Here is a 15416-nt window from a genome sequence, read left to right as displayed (position 1 = left end):
AGTCCCCGCCACCTCAAATGGCCTGACGATGGTATGGACGTAAGCCACCTTTCATCTTCTTCCTATTGCATCTCTTCTACAATGTGAATTTTTTTTTACAATTGTGTAGGTGTACAATCTACGGCGCTGGGCGGCTTTCAGAGAGAGAAGTGAAAAAGCTTACGGCACCTGGGATTCCCAGGCGGTCTTCCATCCAGGTACTAACCAGGCCCTGCTCTGCTTAGCTTCCGAGATCAGACGAGATCGGGCAGAACCAGAGAGGTATGGACGTAAGCTGCTTTTCATCTTTTTCCTAATCCTTTAAAACGTGTCAAAGATAATCAGAAGTTTCTTTTTCTAAAATTGAAGCAGTTCTTAGCATTGGCAAGAGAGGTTCCTAAAGCCTGAAGGTAACTTTACTTTTCTTCACTGGCAATTCTAACATGTTGGGTTAGCACCTGTATTTCAACGGCTAAATTACAAACAACAGTATGCCAATCGTAAATGTTGACCAACACTAATTTAGCAATCATGAAACGGAATCATTTTGAATAATATTGTCTAATTTCCTTTCATATCCAACGTTAAAACAGGTGTACAATCTGCGGCGCTCGGCGGCTTTCGGAGAGAGAAGTGAAAAAGCTTACGGCACCTGGGATTCCCAGGCGGTCTTCCATCCAGGTACTAACCAGGCCCTGCTCTGCTTAGCTTCCGAGATCAGACGAGATCGGGCGGAACCAGAGAGGTATGGCCGTAAGCTGCTTTTTATCTTTTTCCTAATCCTTTATAATGCGTCAATGAATTATGACACGCCTGCCGTTGGCATCTTTGTGTGGGTTAAATAAGGGTATGCAAAGAAGGCTGTGACATCCCATGCCGAAAATTGGATGGACTAGAGAAGACCCGCCCAGGAGTCCCAGCCAATCGGTGAATGGCCATTGCAGTCCCCGCCACCTCAAATGGCCTGACGATGGTATGGACGTAAGCCACCTTTCATCTTCTTCCTATTGCATCTCTTCTACAATGTGAATTTTTTTTTACAATTGTGTAGGTGTACAATCTACGGCGCTGGGCGGCTTTCAGAGAGAGAAGTTAAAAAGCTTACGGCACCTGGGATTCCCAGGCGGTCTTCCATCCAGGTACTAACCAGGCCCTGCTCTGCTTAGCTTCCGAGATCAGACCAGATCGGGCGGAACCAGAGAGGTATGGCCGTAAGCTGCTTTTCATCTTTTTCCTAATCCTTTAAAACGTGTCAAAGATAATCAGAAGTTTCTTTTTCTAAAATTGAAGCAGTTCTTAGCATTGGCAAGAGAGGTTCCTAAAGCCTGAAGGTAACTTTACTTTTCTTCACTGGCAATTCTAACATGTTGGGTTAGCACCTGTATTTCAACGGCTAAATTACAAACAACAGTATGCCAATCGTAAATGTTGACCAACACTAATTTAGCAATCATGAAACGGAATCATTTTGGATAATATTGTCTAATTTCCTTTCATATCCAACGTTAAAACAGGTGTACAATCTGCGGCGCTCGGCGGCTTTCGGAGAGAGAAGTGAAAAAGCTTACGGCACCTGGGATTCCCAGGCGGTCTTCCATCCAGGTACTAACCAGGCCCTGCTCTGCTTAGCTTCCGAGATCAGACCAGATCGGGCGGAACCAGAGAGGTATGGCCGTAAGCTGCTTTTTATCTTTTTCCTAATCCTTTATAATGCGTCAATGAATTATGACACGCCTGCCGTTGGCATCTTTGTGTGGGTTAAATAAGGGTATGCAAAGAAGGCTGTGACATCCCATGCCGAAAATTGGATGGACTAGAGAAGACCCGCCCAGGAGTCCCAGCCAATCGGTGAATGGCCATTGCAGTCCCCGCAACCTCAAATGGCCTGACGATGGTATGGACGTAAGCCACCTTTCATCTTCTTCCTATTGCATCTCTTCTACAATGTGAATTTTTTTTTACAATTGTGTAGGTGTACAATCTACGGCGCTGGGCGGCTTTCAGAGAGAGAAGTGAAAAAGCTTACGGCACCTGGGATTCCCAGGCGGTCTTCCATCCAGGTACTAACCAGGCCCTGCTCTGCTTAGCTTCCGAGATCAGACGAGATCGGGCGGAACCAGAGAGGTATGGACGTAAGCTGCTTTTCATCTTTTTCCTAATCCTTTAAAACGTGTCAAAGATAATCAGAAGTTTCTTTTTCTAAAATTGAAGCAGTTCTTAGCATTGGCAAGAGAGGTTCCTAAAGCCTGAAGGTAACTTTACTTTTCTTCACTGGCAATTCTAACATGTTGGGTTAGCACCTGTATTTCAACGGCTAAATTACAAACAACAGTATGCCAATCGTAAATGTTGACCAACACTAATTTAGCAATCATGAAACGGAATCATTTTGGATAATATTGTCTAATTTCCTTTCATATCCAACGTTAAAACAGGTGTACAATCTGCGGCGCTCGGCGGCTTTCGGAGAGAGAAGTGAAAAAGCTTACGGCACCTGGGATTCCCAGGCGGTCTTCCATCCAGGTACTAACCAGGCCCTGCTCTGCTTAGCTTCCGAGATCAGACGAGATCGGGCGGAACCAGAGAGGTATGGCCGTAAGCTGCTTTTTATCTTTTTCCTAATCCTTTATAATGCGTCAATGAATTATGACACGCCTGCCGTTGGCATCTTTGTGTGGGTTAAATAAGGGTATGCAAAGAAGGCTGTGACATCCCATGCCGAAAATTGGATGGACTAGAGAAGACCCGCCCAGGAGTCCCAGCCAATCGGTGAATGGCCATTGCAGTCCCCGCCACCTCAAATGGCCTGACGATGGTATGGACGTAAGCCACCTTTCATCTTCTTCCTATTGCATCTCTTCTACAATGTGAATTTTTTTTTACAATTGTGTAGGTGTACAATCTACGGCGCTGGGCGGCTTTCAGAGAGAGAAGTGAAAAAGCTTACGGCACCTGGGATTCCCAGGCGGTCTTCCATCCAGGTACTAACCAGGCCCTGCTCTGCTTAGCTTCCGAGATCAGACGAGATCGGGCGGAACCAGAGAGGTATGGACGTAAGCTGCTTTTCATCTTTTTCCTAATCCTTTAAAACGTGTCAAAGATAATCAGAAGTTTCTTTTTCTAAAATTGAAGCAGTTCTTAGCATTGGCAAGAGAGGTTCCTAAAGCCTGAAGGTAACTTTACTTTTCTTCACTGGCAATTCTAACATGTTGGGTTAGCACCTGTATTTCAACGGCTAAATTACAAACAACAGTATGCCAATCGTAAATGTTGACCAACACTAATTTAGCAATCATGAAACGGAATCATTTTGGATAATATTGTCTAATTTCCTTTCATATCCAACGTTAAAACAGGTGTACAATCTGCGGCGCTCGGCGGCTTTCGGAGAGAGAAGTGAAAAAGCTTACGGCACCTGGGATTCCCAGGCGGTCTTCCATCCAGGTACTAACCAGGCCCTGCTCTGCTTAGCTTCCGAGATCAGACGAGATCGGGCGGAACCAGAGAGGTATGGCCGTAAGCTGCTTTTTATCTTTTTCCTAATCCTTTATAATGCGTCAAAGATAATCAGAAGAGTTTCTTTTTCTAAAATTGAAGCAGTTCTTAGGATTGGCAAGAGAGGTTTCTAAAGCCTGAAGGTAACTTTACTTTTCTTCACTGGCAATTCTAACATGTTGGGTTAGCACCTGTATTTCAACGGCTAAATTACAAACAAAAGTATGCCAATTGTTAAATGTTGATCAACACTAATTTAGCAACCATGAAACGGAATCATTTTGGATAATATTGTCTAATTGCCTTTCATATCCAACGTTAAAACAACACTAAACATGCATCTCTTCAACAATGTGATATACTTTTTGTAATTTGTAGGTGTACAATCTGCGGCGCTCGGCGGCTTTCGGTGAGAGAAGTGAAAAAGCTTACGGCACCTGGGATTCCCAGGCGGTCTTCCATCCAGGTACTAACCAGGCCCTGCTCTGCTTAGCTTCCGAGAACAGACGAGATCGGGCGGAACCAGAGAGGTATGGACGTAAGCTGCTTTTCATCTTTTTCCTAATCCTTTAAAACGTGTCAAAGATAATCAGAAGTTTCTTTTTCTAAAATTGAAGCAGTTCTTAGCATTGGCAAGAGAGGTTCCTAAAGCCTGAAGGTAACTTTACTTTTCTTCACTGGCAATTCTAACATGTTGGGTTAGCACCTGTATTTCAACGGCTAAATTACAAACAACAGTATGCCAATCGTAAATGTTGACCAACACTAATTTAGCAATCATGAAACGGAATCATTTTGGATAATATTGTCTAATTTCCTTTCATATCCAACGTTAAAACAGGTGTACAATCTGCGGCGCTCGGCGGCTTTCGGAGAGAGAAGTGAAAAAGCTTACGGCACCTGGGATTCCCAGGCGGTCTTCCATCCAGGTACTAACCAGGCCCTGCTCTGCTTAGCTTCCGAGATCAGACGAGATCGGGCGGAACCAGAGAGGTATGGCCGTAAGCTGCTTTTTATCTTTTTCCTAATCCTTTATAATGCGTCAATGAATTATGACACGCCTGCCGTTGGCATCTTTGTGTGGGTTAAATAAGGGTATGCAAAGAAGGCTGTGACATCCCATGCCGAAAATTGGATGGACTAGAGAAGACCCGCCCAGGAGTCCCAGCCAATCGGTGAATGGCCATTGCAGTCCCCGCCACCTCAAATGGCCTGACGATGGTATGGACGTAAGCCACCTTTCATCTTCTTCCTATTGCATCTCTTCTACAATGTGAATTTTTTTTTACAATTGTGTAGGTGTACAATCTACGGCGCTGGGCGGCTTTCAGAGAGAGAAGTGAAAAAGCTTACGGCACCTGGGATTCCCAGGCGGTCTTCCATCCAGGTACTAACCAGGCCCTGCTCTGCTTAGCTTCCGAGATCAGACGAGATCGGGCGGAACCAGAGAGGTATGGACGTAAGCTGCTTTTCATCTTTTTCCTAATCCTTTAAAACGTGTCAAAGATAATCAGAAGTTTCTTTTTCTAAAATTGAAGCAGTTCTTAGCATTGGCAAGAGAGGTTCCTAAAGCCTGAAGGTAACTTTACTTTTCTTCACTGGCAATTCTAACATGTTGGGTTAGCACCTGTATTTCAACGGCTAAATTACAAACAACAGTATGCCAATCGTAAATGTTGACCAACACTAATTTAGCAATCATGAAACGGAATCATTTTGAATAATATTGTCTAATTTCCTTTCATATCCAACGTTAAAACAGGTGTACAATCTGCGGCGCTCGGCGGCTTTCGGAGAGAGAAGTGAAAAAGCTTACGGCACCTGGGATTCCCAGGCGGTCTTCCATCCAGGTACTAACCAGGCCCTGCTCTGCTTAGCTTCCGAGATCAGACGAGATCGGGCGGAACCAGAGAGGTATGGCCGTAAGCTGCTTTTTATCTTTTTCCTAATCCTTTATAATGCGTCAATGAATTATGACACGCCTGCCGTTGGCATCTTTGTGTGGGTTAAATAAGGGTATGCAAAGAAGGCTGTGACATCCCATGCCGAAAATTGGATGGACTAGAGAAGACCCGCCCAGGAGTCCCAGCCAATCGGTGAATGGCCATTGCAGTCCCCGCCACCTCAAATGGCCTGACGATGGTATGGACGTAAGCCACCTTTCATCTTCTTCCTATTGCATCTCTTCTACAATGTGAATTTTTTTTTACAATTGTGTAGGTGTACAATCTACGGCGCTGGGCGGCTTTCAGAGAGAGAAGTTAAAAAGCTTACGGCACCTGGGATTCCCAGGCGGTCTTCCATCCAGGTACTAACCAGGCCCTGCTCTGCTTAGCTTCCGAGATCAGACCAGATCGGGCGGAACCAGAGAGGTATGGCCGTAAGCTGCTTTTCATCTTTTTCCTAATCCTTTAAAACGTGTCAAAGATAATCAGAAGTTTCTTTTTCTAAAATTGAAGCAGTTCTTAGCATTGGCAAGAGAGGTTCCTAAAGCCTGAAGGTAACTTTACTTTTCTTCACTGGCAATTCTAACATGTTGGGTTAGCACCTGTATTTCAACGGCTAAATTACAAACAACAGTATGCCAATCGTAAATGTTGACCAACACTAATTTAGCAATCATGAAACGGAATCATTTTGGATAATATTGTCTAATTTCCTTTCATATCCAACGTTAAAACAGGTGTACAATCTGCGGCGCTCGGCGGCTTTCGGAGAGAGAAGTGAAAAAGCTTACGGCACCTGGGATTCCCAGGCGGTCTTCCATCCAGGTACTAACCAGGCCCTGCTCTGCTTAGCTTCCGAGATCAGACCAGATCGGGCGGAACCAGAGAGGTATGGCCGTAAGCTGCTTTTTATCTTTTTCCTAATCCTTTATAATGCGTCAATGAATTATGACACGCCTGCCGTTGGCATCTTTGTGTGGGTTAAATAAGGGTATGCAAAGAAGGCTGTGACATCCCATGCCGAAAATTGGATGGACTAGAGAAGACCCGCCCAGGAGTCCCAGCCAATCGGTGAATGGCCATTGCAGTCCCCGCAACCTCAAATGGCCTGACGATGGTATGGACGTAAGCCACCTTTCATCTTCTTCCTATTGCATCTCTTCTACAATGTGAATTTTTTTTTACAATTGTGTAGGTGTACAATCTACGGCGCTGGGCGGCTTTCAGAGAGAGAAGTGAAAAAGCTTACGGCACCTGGGATTCCCAGGCGGTCTTCCATCCAGGTACTAACAAGGCCCTGCTCTGCTTAGCTTCCGAGATCAGACGAGATCGGGCGGAACCAGAGAGGTATGGACGTAAGCTGCTTTTCATCTTTTTCCTAATCCTTTAAAACGTGTCAAAGATAATCAGAAGTTTCTTTTTCTAAAATTGAAGCAGTTCTTAGCATTGGCAAGAGAGGTTCCTAAAGCCTGAAGGTAACTTTACTTTTCTTCACTGGCAATTCTAACATGTTGGGTTAGCACCTGTATTTCAACGGCTAAATTACAAACAACAGTATGCCAATCGTAAATGTTGACCAACACTAATTTAGCAATCATGAAACGGAATCATTTTGGATAATATTGTCTAATTTCCTTTCATATCCAACGTTAAAACAGGTGTACAATCTGCGGCGCTCGGCGGCTTTCGGAGAGAGAAGTGAAAAAGCTTACGGCACCTGGGATTCCCAGGCGGTCTTCCATCCAGGTACTAACCAGGCCCTGCTCTGCTTAGCTTCCGAGATCAGACGAGATCGGGCGGAACCAGAGAGGTATGGCCGTAAGCTGCTTTTTATCTTTTTCCTAATCCTTTATAATGCGTCAATGAATTATGACACGCCTGCCGTTGGCATCTTTGTGTGGGTTAAATAAGGGTATGCAAAGAAGGCTGTGACATCCCATGCCGAAAATTGGATGGACTAGAGAAGACCCGCCCAGGAGTCCCAGCCAATCGGTGAATGGCCATTGCAGTCCCCGCCACCTCAAATGGCCTGACGATGGTATGGACGTAAGCCACCTTTCATCTTCTTCCTATTGCATCTCTTCTACAATGTGAATTTTTTTTTACAATTGTGTAGGTGTACAATCTACGGCGCTGGGCGGCTTTCAGAGAGAGAAGTGAAAAAGCTTACGGCACCTGGGATTCCCAGGCGGTCTTCCATCCAGGTACTAACCAGGCCCTGCTCTGCTTAGCTTCCGAGATCAGACGAGATCGGGCGGAACCAGAGAGGTATGGACGTAAGCTGCTTTTCATCTTTTTCCTAATCCTTTAAAACGTGTCAAAGATAATCAGAAGTTTCTTTTTCTAAAATTGAAGCAGTTCTTAGCATTGGCAAGAGAGGTTCCTAAAGCCTGAAGGTAACTTTACTTTTCTTCACTGGCAATTCTAACATGTTGGGTTAGCACCTGTATTTCAACGGCTAAATTACAAACAACAGTATGCCAATGGTAAATGTTGACCAACACTAATTTAGCAATCATGAAACGGAATCATTTTGGATAATATTGTCTAATTTCCTTTCATATCCAACGTTAAAACAGGTGTACAATCTGCGGCGCTCGGCGGCTTTCGGAGAGAGAAGTGAAAAAGCTTACGGCACCTGGGATTCCCAGGCGGTCTTCCATCCAGGTACTAACCAGGCCCTGCTCTGCTTAGCTTCCGAGATCAGACGAGATCGGGCGGAACCAGAGAGGTATGGCCGTAAGCTGCTTTTTATCTTTTTCCTAATCCTTTATAATGCGTCAATGAATTATGACACGCCTGCCGTTGGCATCTTTGTGTGGGTTAAATAAGGGTATGCAAAGAAGGCTGTGACATCCCATGCCGAAAATTGGATGGACTAGAGAAGACCCGCCCAGGAGTCCCAGCCAATCGGTGAATGGCCATTGCAGTCCCCGCCACCTCAAATGGCCTGACGATGGTATGGACGTAAGCCACCTTTCATCTTCTTCCTATTGCATCTCTTCTACAATGTGAATTTTTTTTTACAATTGTGTAGGTGTACAATCTACGGCGCTGGGCGGCTTTCAGAGAGAGAAGTGAAAAAGCTTACGGCACCTGGGATTCCCAGGCGGTCTTCCATCCAGGTACTAACCAGGCCCTGCTCTGCTTAGCTTCCGAGATCAGACGAGATCGGGCGGAACCAGAGAGGTATGGACGTAAGCTGCTTTCCATCTTTTTCCTAATCCTTTAAAACGTGTCAAAGATAATCAGAAGTTTCTTTTTCTAAAATTGAAGCAGTTCTTAGCATTGGCAAGAGAGGTTCCTAAAGCCTGAAGGTAACTTTACTTTTCTTCACTGGCAATTCTAACATGTTGGGTTAGCACCTGTATTTCAACGGCTAAATTACAAACAACAGTATGCCAATCGTAAATGTTGACCAACACTAATTTAGCAATCATGAAACGGAATCATTTTGGATAATATTGTCTAATTTCCTTTCATATCCAACGTTAAAACAGGTGTACAATCTGCGGCGCTCGGCGGCTTTCGGAGAGAGAAGTGAAAAAGCTTACGGCACCTGGGATTCCCAGGCGGTCTTCCATCCAGGTACTAACCAGGCCCTGCTCTGCTTAGCTTCCGAGATCAGACGAGATCGGGCGGAACCAGAGAGGTATGGCCGTAAGCTGCTTTTTATCTTTTTCCTAATCCTTTATAATGCGTCAAAGATAATCAGAAGAGTTTCTTTTTCTAAAATTGAAGCAGTTCTTAGGATTGGCAAGAGAGGTTTCTAAAGCCTGAAGGTAACTTTACTTTTCTTCACTGGCAATTCTAACATGTTGGGTTAGCACCTGTATTTCAACGGCTAAATTACAAACAAAAGTATGCCAATTGTTAAATGTTGATCAACACTAATTTAGCAACCATGAAACGGAATCATTTTGGATAATATTGTCTAATTGCCTTTCATATCCAACGTTAAAACAACACTAAACATGCATCTCTTCAACAATGTGATATACTTTTTGTAATTTGTAGGTGTACAATCTGCGGCGCTCGGCGGCTTTCGGTGAGAGAAGTGAAAAAGCTTACGGCACCTGGGATTCCCAGGCGGTCTTCCATCCAGGTACTAACCAGGCCCTGCTCTGCTTAGCTTCCGAGAACAGACGAGATCGGGCGGAACCAGAGAGGTATGGACGTAAGCTGCTTTTCATCTTTTTCCTAATCCTTTAAAACGTGTCAAAGATAATCAGAAGTTTCTTTTTCTAAAATTGAAGCAGTTCTTAGCATTGGCAAGAGAGGTTCCTAAAGCCTGAAGGTAACTTTACTTTTCTTCACTGGCAATTCTAACATGTTGGGTTAGCACCTGTATTTCAACGGCTAAATTACAAACAACAGTATGCCAATCGTAAATGTTGACCAACACTAATTTAGCAATCATGAAACGGAATCATTTTGGATAATATTGTCTAATTTCCTTTCATATCCAACGTTAAAACAGGTGTACAATCTGCGGCGCTCGGCGGCTTTCGGAGAGAGAAGTGAAAAAGCTTACGGCACCTGGGATTCCCAGGCGGTCTTCCATCCAGGTACTAACCAGGCCCTGCTCTGCTTAGCTTCCGAGATCAGACGAGATCGGGCGGAACCAGAGAGGTATGGCCGTAAGCTGCTTTTTATCTTTTTCCTAATCCTTTATAATGCGTCAATGAATTATGACACGCCTGCCGTTGGCATCTTTGTGTGGGTTAAATAAGGGTATGCAAAGAAGGCTGTGACATCCCATGCCGAAAATTGGATGGACTAGAGAAGACCCGCCCAGGAGTCCCAGCCAATCGGTGAATGGCCATTGCAGTCCCCGCCACCTCAAATGGCCTGACGATGGTATGGACGTAAGCCACCTTTCATCTTCTTCCTATTGCATCTCTTCTACAATGTGAATTTTTTTTTACAATTGTGTAGGTGTACAATCTACGGCGCTGGGCGGCTTTCAGAGAGAGAAGTGAAAAAGCTTACGGCACCTGGGATTCCCAGGCGGTCTTCCATCCAGGTACTAACCAGGCCCTGCTCTGCTTAGCTTCCGAGATCAGACGAGATCGGGCGGAACCAGAGAGGTATGGACGTAAGCTGCTTTTCATCTTTTTCCTAATCCTTTAAAACGTGTCAAAGATAATCAGAAGTTTCTTTTTCTAAAATTGAAGCAGTTCTTAGCATTGGCAAGAGAGGTTCCTAAAGCCTGAAGGTAACTTTACTTTTCTTCACTGGCAATTCTAACATGTTGGGTTAGCACCTGTATTTCAACGGCTAAATTACAAACAACAGTATGCCAATCGTAAATGTTGACCAACACTAATTTAGCAATCATGAAACGGAATCATTTTGGATAATATTGTCTAATTTCCTTTCATATCCAACGTTAAAACAGGTGTACAATCTGCGGCGCTCGGCGGCTTTCGGAGAGAGAAGTGAAAAAGCTTACGGCACCTGGGATTCCCAGGCGGTCTTCCATCCAGGTACTAACCAGGCCCTGCTCTGCTTAGCTTCCGAGATCAGACGAGATCGGGCGGAACCAGAGAGGTATGGCCGTAAGCTGCTTTTTATCTTTTTCCTAATCCTTTATAATGCGTCAATGAATTATGACACGCCTGCCGTTGGCATCTTTGTGTGGGTTAAATAAGGGTATGCAAAGAAGGCTGTGACATCCCATGCCGAAAATTGGATGGACTAGAGAAGACCCGCCCAGGAGTCCCAGCCAATCGGTGAATGGCCATTGCAGTCCCCGCCACCTCAAATGGCCTGACGATGGTATGGACGTAAGCCACCTTTCATCTTCTTCCTATTGCATCTCTTCTACAATGTGAATTTTTTTTTACAATTGTGTAGGTGTACAATCTACGGCGCTGGGCGGCTTTCAGAGAGAGAAGTGAAAAAGCTTACGGCACCTGGGATTCCCAGGCGGTCTTCCATCCAGGTACTAACCAGGCCCTGCTCTGCTTAGCTTCCGAGATCAGACGAGATCGGGCGGAACCAGAGAGGTATGGACGTAAGCTGCTTTTCATCTTTTTCCTAATCCTTTAAAACGTGTCAAAGATAATCAGAAGTTTCTTTTTCTAAAATTGAAGCAGTTCTTAGCATTGGCAAGAGAGGTTCCTAAAGCCTGAAGGTAACTTTACTTTTCTTCACTGGCAATTCTAACATGTTGGGTTAGCACCTGTATTTCAACGGCTAAATTACAAACAACAGTATGCCAATCGTAAATGTTGACCAACACTAATTTAGCAATCATGAAACGGAATCATTTTGGATAATATTGTCTAATTTCCTTTCATATCCAACGTTAAAACAGGTGTACAATCTGCGGCGCTCGGCGGCTTTCGGAGAGAGAAGTGAAAAAGCTTACGGCACCTGGGATTCCCAGGCGGTCTTCCATCCAGGTACTAACCAGGCCCTGCTCTGCTTAGCTTCCGAGATCAGACGAGATCGGGCGGAACCAGAGAGGTATGGCCGTAAGCTGCTTTTTATCTTTTTCCTAATCCTTTATAATGCGTCAAAGATAATCAGAAGAGTTTCTTTTTCTAAAATTGAAGCAGTTCTTAGGATTGGCAAGAGAGGTTTCTAAAGCCTGAAGGTAACTTTACTTTTCTTCACTGGCAATTCTAACATGTTGGGTTAGCACCTGTATTTCAACGGCTAAATTACAAACAAAAGTATGCCAATTGTTAAATGTTGATCAACACTAATTTAGCAACCATGAAACGGAATCATTTTGGATAATATTGTCTAATTGCCTTTCATATCCAACGTTAAAACAACACTAAACATGCATCTCTTCAACAATGTGATATACTTTTTGTAATTTGTAGGTGTACAATCTGCGGCGCTCGGCGGCTTTCGGTGAGAGAAGTGAAAAAGCTTACGGCACCTGGGATTCCCAGGCGGTCTTCCATCCAGGTACTAACCAGGCCCTGCTCTGCTTAGCTTCCGAGAACAGACGAGATCGGGCGGAACCAGAGAGGTATGGACGTAAGCTGCTTTTCATCTTTTTCCTAATCCTTTAAAACGTGTCAAAGATAATCAGAAGTTTCTTTTTCTAAAATTGAAGCAGTTCTTAGCATTGGCAAGAGAGGTTCCTAAAGCCTGAAGGTAACTTTACTTTTCTTCACTGGCAATTCTAACATGTTGGGTTAGCACCTGTATTTCAACGGCTAAATTACAAACAACAGTATGCCAATCGTAAATGTTGACCAACACTAATTTAGCAATCATGAAACGGAATCATTTTGGATAATATTGTCTAATTTCCTTTCATATCCAACGTTAAAACAGGTGTACAATCTGCGGCGCTCGGCGGCTTTCGGAGAGAGAAGTGAAAAAGCTTACGGCACCTGGGATTCCCAGGCGGTCTTCCATCCAGGTACTAACCAGGCCCTGCTCTGCTTAGCTTCCGAGATCAGACGAGATCGGGCGGAACCAGAGAGGTATGGCCGTAAGCTGCTTTTTATCTTTTTCCTAATCCTTTATAATGCGTCAATGAATTATGACACGCCTGCCGTTGGCATCTTTGTGTGGGTTAAATAAGGGTATGCAAAGAAGGCTGTGACATCCCATGCCGAAAATTGGATGGACTAGAGAAGACCCGCCCAGGAGTCCCAGCCAATCGGTGAATGGCCATTGCAGTCCCCGCCACATCAAATGGCCTGACGATGGTATGGACGTAAGCCACCTTTCATCTTCTTCCTATTGCATCTCTTCTACAATGTGAATTTTTTTTTACAATTGTGTAGGTGTACAATCTACGGCGCTGGGCGGCTTTCAGAGAGAGAAGTGAAAAAGCTTACGGCACCTGGGATTCCCAGGCGGTCTTCCATCCAGGTACTAACCAGGCCCTGCTCTGCTTAGCTTCCGAGATCAGACGAGATCGGGCGAAACCAGAGAGGTATGGCCGTAAGCTGCTTTTTATCTTTTTCCTAATCCTTTATAATGCTTCAAAGATAATCAGAAGAGTTTCTTTTTCTAAAATTGAAGCAGTTCTTAGGATTGGCAAGAGAGGTTTCTAAAGCCTGAAGGTAACTTTACTTTTCTTCACTGGCAATTCTAACATGTTGGGTTAGCACCTGTATTTCAACGGCTAAATTACAAACAAAAGTATGCCAATTGTTAAATGTTGATCAACACTAATTTAGCAACCATGAAACGGAATCATTTTGGATAATATTGTCTAATTGCCTTTCATATCCAACGTTAAAACAACACTAAACATGCATCTCTTCAACAATGTGATATACTTTTTGTAATTTGTAGGTGTACAATCTGCGGTGCTCGGCGGCTTTCGGAGAGAGAAGTGAAAAAGCTTACGGCACCTGGGATTCCCAGGCGGTCTTCCATCCAGGTACTAACCAGGCCCTGCTCTGCTTAGCTTCCGAGATCAGACCAGATCGGGCGGAACCAGAGAGGTATGGCCGTAAGCTGCTTTTTATCTTTTTCCTAATCCTTTATAATGCGTCAATGAATTATGACACGCCTGCCGTTGGCATCTTTGTGTGGGTTAAATAAGGGTATGCAAAGAAGGCTGTGACATCCCATGCCGAAAATTGGATGGACTAGAGAAGACCCGCCCAGGAGTCCCAGCCAATCGGTGAATGGCCATTGCAGTCCCCGCCACCTCAAATGGCCTGACGATGGTATGGACGTAAGCCACCTTTCATCTTCTTCCTATTGCATCTCTTCTACAATGTGAATTTTTTTTTACAATTGTGTAGGTGTACAATCTACGGCGCTGGGCGGCTTTCAGAGAGAGAAGTGAAAAAGCTTACGGCACCTGGGATTCCCAGGCGGTCTTCCATCCAGGTACTAACCAGGCCCTGCTCTGCTTAGCTTCCGAGATCAGACGAGATCGGGCGGAACCAGAGAGGTATGGACGTAAGCTGCTTTTCATCTTTTTCCTAATCCTTTAAAACGTGTCAAAGATAATCAGAAGTTTCTTTTTCTAAAATTGAAGCAGTTCTTAGCATTGGCAAGAGAGGTTCCTAAAGCCTGAAGGTAACTTTACTTTTCTTCACTGGCAATTCTAACATGTTGGGTTAGCACCTGTATTTCAACGGCTAAATTACAAACAACAGTATGCCAATCGTAAATGTTGACCAACACTAATTTAGCAATCATGAAACGGAATCATTTTGGATAATATTGTCTAATTTCCTTTCATATCCAACGTTAAAACAGGTGTACAATCTGCGGCGCTCGGCGGCTTTCGGAGAGAGAAGTGAAAAAGCTTACGGCACCTGGGATTCCCAGGCGGTCTTCCATCCAGGTACTAACCAGGCCCTGCTCTGCTTAGCTTCCGAGATCAGACGAGATCGGGCGGAACCAGAGAGGTATGGCCGTAAGCTGCTTTTTATCTTTTTCCTAATCCTTTATAATGCGTCAATGAATTATGACACGCCTGCCGTTGGCATCTTTGTGTGGGTTAAATAAGGGTATGCAAAGAAGGCTGTGACATCCCATGCCGAAAATTGGATGGACTAGAGAAGACCCGCCCAGGAGTCCCAGCCAATCGGTGAATGGCCATTGCAGTCCCCGCCACCTCAAATGGCCTGACGATGGTATGGACGTAAGCCACCTTTCATCTTCTTCCTATTGCATCTCTTCTACAATGTGAATTTTTTTTTACAATTGTGTAGGTGTACAATCTACGGCGCTGGGCGGCTTTCAGAGAGAGAAGTGAAAAAGCTTACGGCACCTGGGATTCCCAGGCGGTCTTCCATCCAGGTACTAACCAGGCCCTGCTCTGCTTAGCTTCCGAGATCAGACGAGATCGGGCAGAACCAGAGAGGTATGGACGTAAGCTGCTTTTCATCTTTTTCCTAATCCTTTAAAACGTGTCAAAGATAATCAGAAGTTTCTTTTTCTAAAATTGAAGCAGTTCTTAGCATTGGCAAGAGAGGTTCCTAAAGCCTGAAGGTAACTTTACTTTTCTTCACTGGCAATTCTAACATGTTGGGTTAGCACCTGTATTTCAAC

General features: G+C 44.5%; 33 non-coding genes across 33 annotated transcripts; all 33 read right to left on the bottom strand.

Moving 5' to 3' along the window:
• Positions 1-156: 156 nt before the first annotated feature.
• On the bottom strand, positions 157-275 carry LOC134122066 (5S ribosomal RNA). Its single transcript, XR_009953607.1, has one exon. It is a non-coding gene; the product is annotated as a 5S ribosomal RNA (ribosomal RNA).
• A 344-nt stretch (positions 276-619) lies between these two features.
• Positions 620-738, bottom strand: LOC134121051 (5S ribosomal RNA). Its single transcript, XR_009952594.1, has one exon. It is a non-coding gene; the product is annotated as a 5S ribosomal RNA (ribosomal RNA).
• Positions 739-1077: 339 nt separating this feature from the next.
• On the bottom strand, positions 1078-1196 carry LOC134121910 (5S ribosomal RNA). Its single transcript, XR_009953451.1, has one exon. It is a non-coding gene; the product is annotated as a 5S ribosomal RNA (ribosomal RNA).
• A 344-nt stretch (positions 1197-1540) lies between these two features.
• On the bottom strand, positions 1541-1659 carry LOC134121909 (5S ribosomal RNA). The gene has a single exon (XR_009953450.1). It is a non-coding gene; the product is annotated as a 5S ribosomal RNA (ribosomal RNA).
• Positions 1660-1998: 339 nt separating this feature from the next.
• LOC134121761 (5S ribosomal RNA) lies at positions 1999-2117 on the bottom strand. The gene has a single exon (XR_009953302.1). It is a non-coding gene; the product is annotated as a 5S ribosomal RNA (ribosomal RNA).
• Positions 2118-2461: 344 nt separating this feature from the next.
• Positions 2462-2580, bottom strand: LOC134121050 (5S ribosomal RNA). Its single transcript, XR_009952593.1, has one exon. It is a non-coding gene; the product is annotated as a 5S ribosomal RNA (ribosomal RNA).
• Positions 2581-2919: 339 nt separating this feature from the next.
• Positions 2920-3038, bottom strand: LOC134121760 (5S ribosomal RNA). The gene has a single exon (XR_009953301.1). It is a non-coding gene; the product is annotated as a 5S ribosomal RNA (ribosomal RNA).
• A 344-nt stretch (positions 3039-3382) lies between these two features.
• LOC134121049 (5S ribosomal RNA) lies at positions 3383-3501 on the bottom strand. The gene has a single exon (XR_009952592.1). It is a non-coding gene; the product is annotated as a 5S ribosomal RNA (ribosomal RNA).
• Positions 3502-3899: 398 nt separating this feature from the next.
• Positions 3900-4018, bottom strand: LOC134122231 (5S ribosomal RNA). Its single transcript, XR_009953772.1, has one exon. It is a non-coding gene; the product is annotated as a 5S ribosomal RNA (ribosomal RNA).
• A 344-nt stretch (positions 4019-4362) lies between these two features.
• LOC134121048 (5S ribosomal RNA) lies at positions 4363-4481 on the bottom strand. Its single transcript, XR_009952591.1, has one exon. It is a non-coding gene; the product is annotated as a 5S ribosomal RNA (ribosomal RNA).
• A 339-nt stretch (positions 4482-4820) lies between these two features.
• Positions 4821-4939, bottom strand: LOC134121759 (5S ribosomal RNA). Its single transcript, XR_009953300.1, has one exon. It is a non-coding gene; the product is annotated as a 5S ribosomal RNA (ribosomal RNA).
• A 344-nt stretch (positions 4940-5283) lies between these two features.
• On the bottom strand, positions 5284-5402 carry LOC134121047 (5S ribosomal RNA). Its single transcript, XR_009952590.1, has one exon. It is a non-coding gene; the product is annotated as a 5S ribosomal RNA (ribosomal RNA).
• A 339-nt stretch (positions 5403-5741) lies between these two features.
• LOC134121908 (5S ribosomal RNA) lies at positions 5742-5860 on the bottom strand. The gene has a single exon (XR_009953449.1). It is a non-coding gene; the product is annotated as a 5S ribosomal RNA (ribosomal RNA).
• Positions 5861-6204: 344 nt separating this feature from the next.
• On the bottom strand, positions 6205-6323 carry LOC134121907 (5S ribosomal RNA). Its single transcript, XR_009953448.1, has one exon. It is a non-coding gene; the product is annotated as a 5S ribosomal RNA (ribosomal RNA).
• Positions 6324-6662: 339 nt separating this feature from the next.
• Positions 6663-6781, bottom strand: LOC134122377 (5S ribosomal RNA). The gene has a single exon (XR_009953917.1). It is a non-coding gene; the product is annotated as a 5S ribosomal RNA (ribosomal RNA).
• A 344-nt stretch (positions 6782-7125) lies between these two features.
• Positions 7126-7244, bottom strand: LOC134121046 (5S ribosomal RNA). The gene has a single exon (XR_009952589.1). It is a non-coding gene; the product is annotated as a 5S ribosomal RNA (ribosomal RNA).
• Positions 7245-7583: 339 nt separating this feature from the next.
• On the bottom strand, positions 7584-7702 carry LOC134121758 (5S ribosomal RNA). The gene has a single exon (XR_009953299.1). It is a non-coding gene; the product is annotated as a 5S ribosomal RNA (ribosomal RNA).
• A 344-nt stretch (positions 7703-8046) lies between these two features.
• LOC134121045 (5S ribosomal RNA) lies at positions 8047-8165 on the bottom strand. Its single transcript, XR_009952588.1, has one exon. It is a non-coding gene; the product is annotated as a 5S ribosomal RNA (ribosomal RNA).
• Positions 8166-8504: 339 nt separating this feature from the next.
• LOC134121756 (5S ribosomal RNA) lies at positions 8505-8623 on the bottom strand. Its single transcript, XR_009953297.1, has one exon. It is a non-coding gene; the product is annotated as a 5S ribosomal RNA (ribosomal RNA).
• Positions 8624-8967: 344 nt separating this feature from the next.
• LOC134121044 (5S ribosomal RNA) lies at positions 8968-9086 on the bottom strand. The gene has a single exon (XR_009952587.1). It is a non-coding gene; the product is annotated as a 5S ribosomal RNA (ribosomal RNA).
• Positions 9087-9484: 398 nt separating this feature from the next.
• Positions 9485-9603, bottom strand: LOC134122230 (5S ribosomal RNA). The gene has a single exon (XR_009953771.1). It is a non-coding gene; the product is annotated as a 5S ribosomal RNA (ribosomal RNA).
• A 344-nt stretch (positions 9604-9947) lies between these two features.
• On the bottom strand, positions 9948-10066 carry LOC134121042 (5S ribosomal RNA). The gene has a single exon (XR_009952585.1). It is a non-coding gene; the product is annotated as a 5S ribosomal RNA (ribosomal RNA).
• A 339-nt stretch (positions 10067-10405) lies between these two features.
• On the bottom strand, positions 10406-10524 carry LOC134121755 (5S ribosomal RNA). The gene has a single exon (XR_009953296.1). It is a non-coding gene; the product is annotated as a 5S ribosomal RNA (ribosomal RNA).
• Positions 10525-10868: 344 nt separating this feature from the next.
• On the bottom strand, positions 10869-10987 carry LOC134121041 (5S ribosomal RNA). Its single transcript, XR_009952584.1, has one exon. It is a non-coding gene; the product is annotated as a 5S ribosomal RNA (ribosomal RNA).
• A 339-nt stretch (positions 10988-11326) lies between these two features.
• Positions 11327-11445, bottom strand: LOC134121754 (5S ribosomal RNA). The gene has a single exon (XR_009953295.1). It is a non-coding gene; the product is annotated as a 5S ribosomal RNA (ribosomal RNA).
• Positions 11446-11789: 344 nt separating this feature from the next.
• Positions 11790-11908, bottom strand: LOC134121040 (5S ribosomal RNA). The gene has a single exon (XR_009952583.1). It is a non-coding gene; the product is annotated as a 5S ribosomal RNA (ribosomal RNA).
• A 398-nt stretch (positions 11909-12306) lies between these two features.
• Positions 12307-12425, bottom strand: LOC134122229 (5S ribosomal RNA). The gene has a single exon (XR_009953770.1). It is a non-coding gene; the product is annotated as a 5S ribosomal RNA (ribosomal RNA).
• Positions 12426-12769: 344 nt separating this feature from the next.
• LOC134121039 (5S ribosomal RNA) lies at positions 12770-12888 on the bottom strand. Its single transcript, XR_009952582.1, has one exon. It is a non-coding gene; the product is annotated as a 5S ribosomal RNA (ribosomal RNA).
• A 339-nt stretch (positions 12889-13227) lies between these two features.
• On the bottom strand, positions 13228-13346 carry LOC134122719 (5S ribosomal RNA). Its single transcript, XR_009954237.1, has one exon. It is a non-coding gene; the product is annotated as a 5S ribosomal RNA (ribosomal RNA).
• Positions 13347-13744: 398 nt separating this feature from the next.
• LOC134121906 (5S ribosomal RNA) lies at positions 13745-13863 on the bottom strand. The gene has a single exon (XR_009953447.1). It is a non-coding gene; the product is annotated as a 5S ribosomal RNA (ribosomal RNA).
• Positions 13864-14202: 339 nt separating this feature from the next.
• LOC134121753 (5S ribosomal RNA) lies at positions 14203-14321 on the bottom strand. Its single transcript, XR_009953294.1, has one exon. It is a non-coding gene; the product is annotated as a 5S ribosomal RNA (ribosomal RNA).
• A 344-nt stretch (positions 14322-14665) lies between these two features.
• On the bottom strand, positions 14666-14784 carry LOC134121038 (5S ribosomal RNA). Its single transcript, XR_009952581.1, has one exon. It is a non-coding gene; the product is annotated as a 5S ribosomal RNA (ribosomal RNA).
• A 339-nt stretch (positions 14785-15123) lies between these two features.
• On the bottom strand, positions 15124-15242 carry LOC134122065 (5S ribosomal RNA). Its single transcript, XR_009953606.1, has one exon. It is a non-coding gene; the product is annotated as a 5S ribosomal RNA (ribosomal RNA).
• Between the last annotated feature and the right edge of the window lie 174 nt (positions 15243-15416).

The sequence above is a fragment of the Pungitius pungitius genome, unplaced genomic scaffold (genome assembly GCF_949316345.1).
Source record: "Pungitius pungitius unplaced genomic scaffold, fPunPun2.1 scaffold_28, whole genome shotgun sequence".
NCBI lineage: Eukaryota > Metazoa > Chordata > Actinopteri > Perciformes > Gasterosteidae > Pungitius > Pungitius pungitius.
The sequence above is the reverse complement of the archived record's forward strand: the minus strand, read 5'-3'. Positions and strand labels throughout refer to the sequence as shown.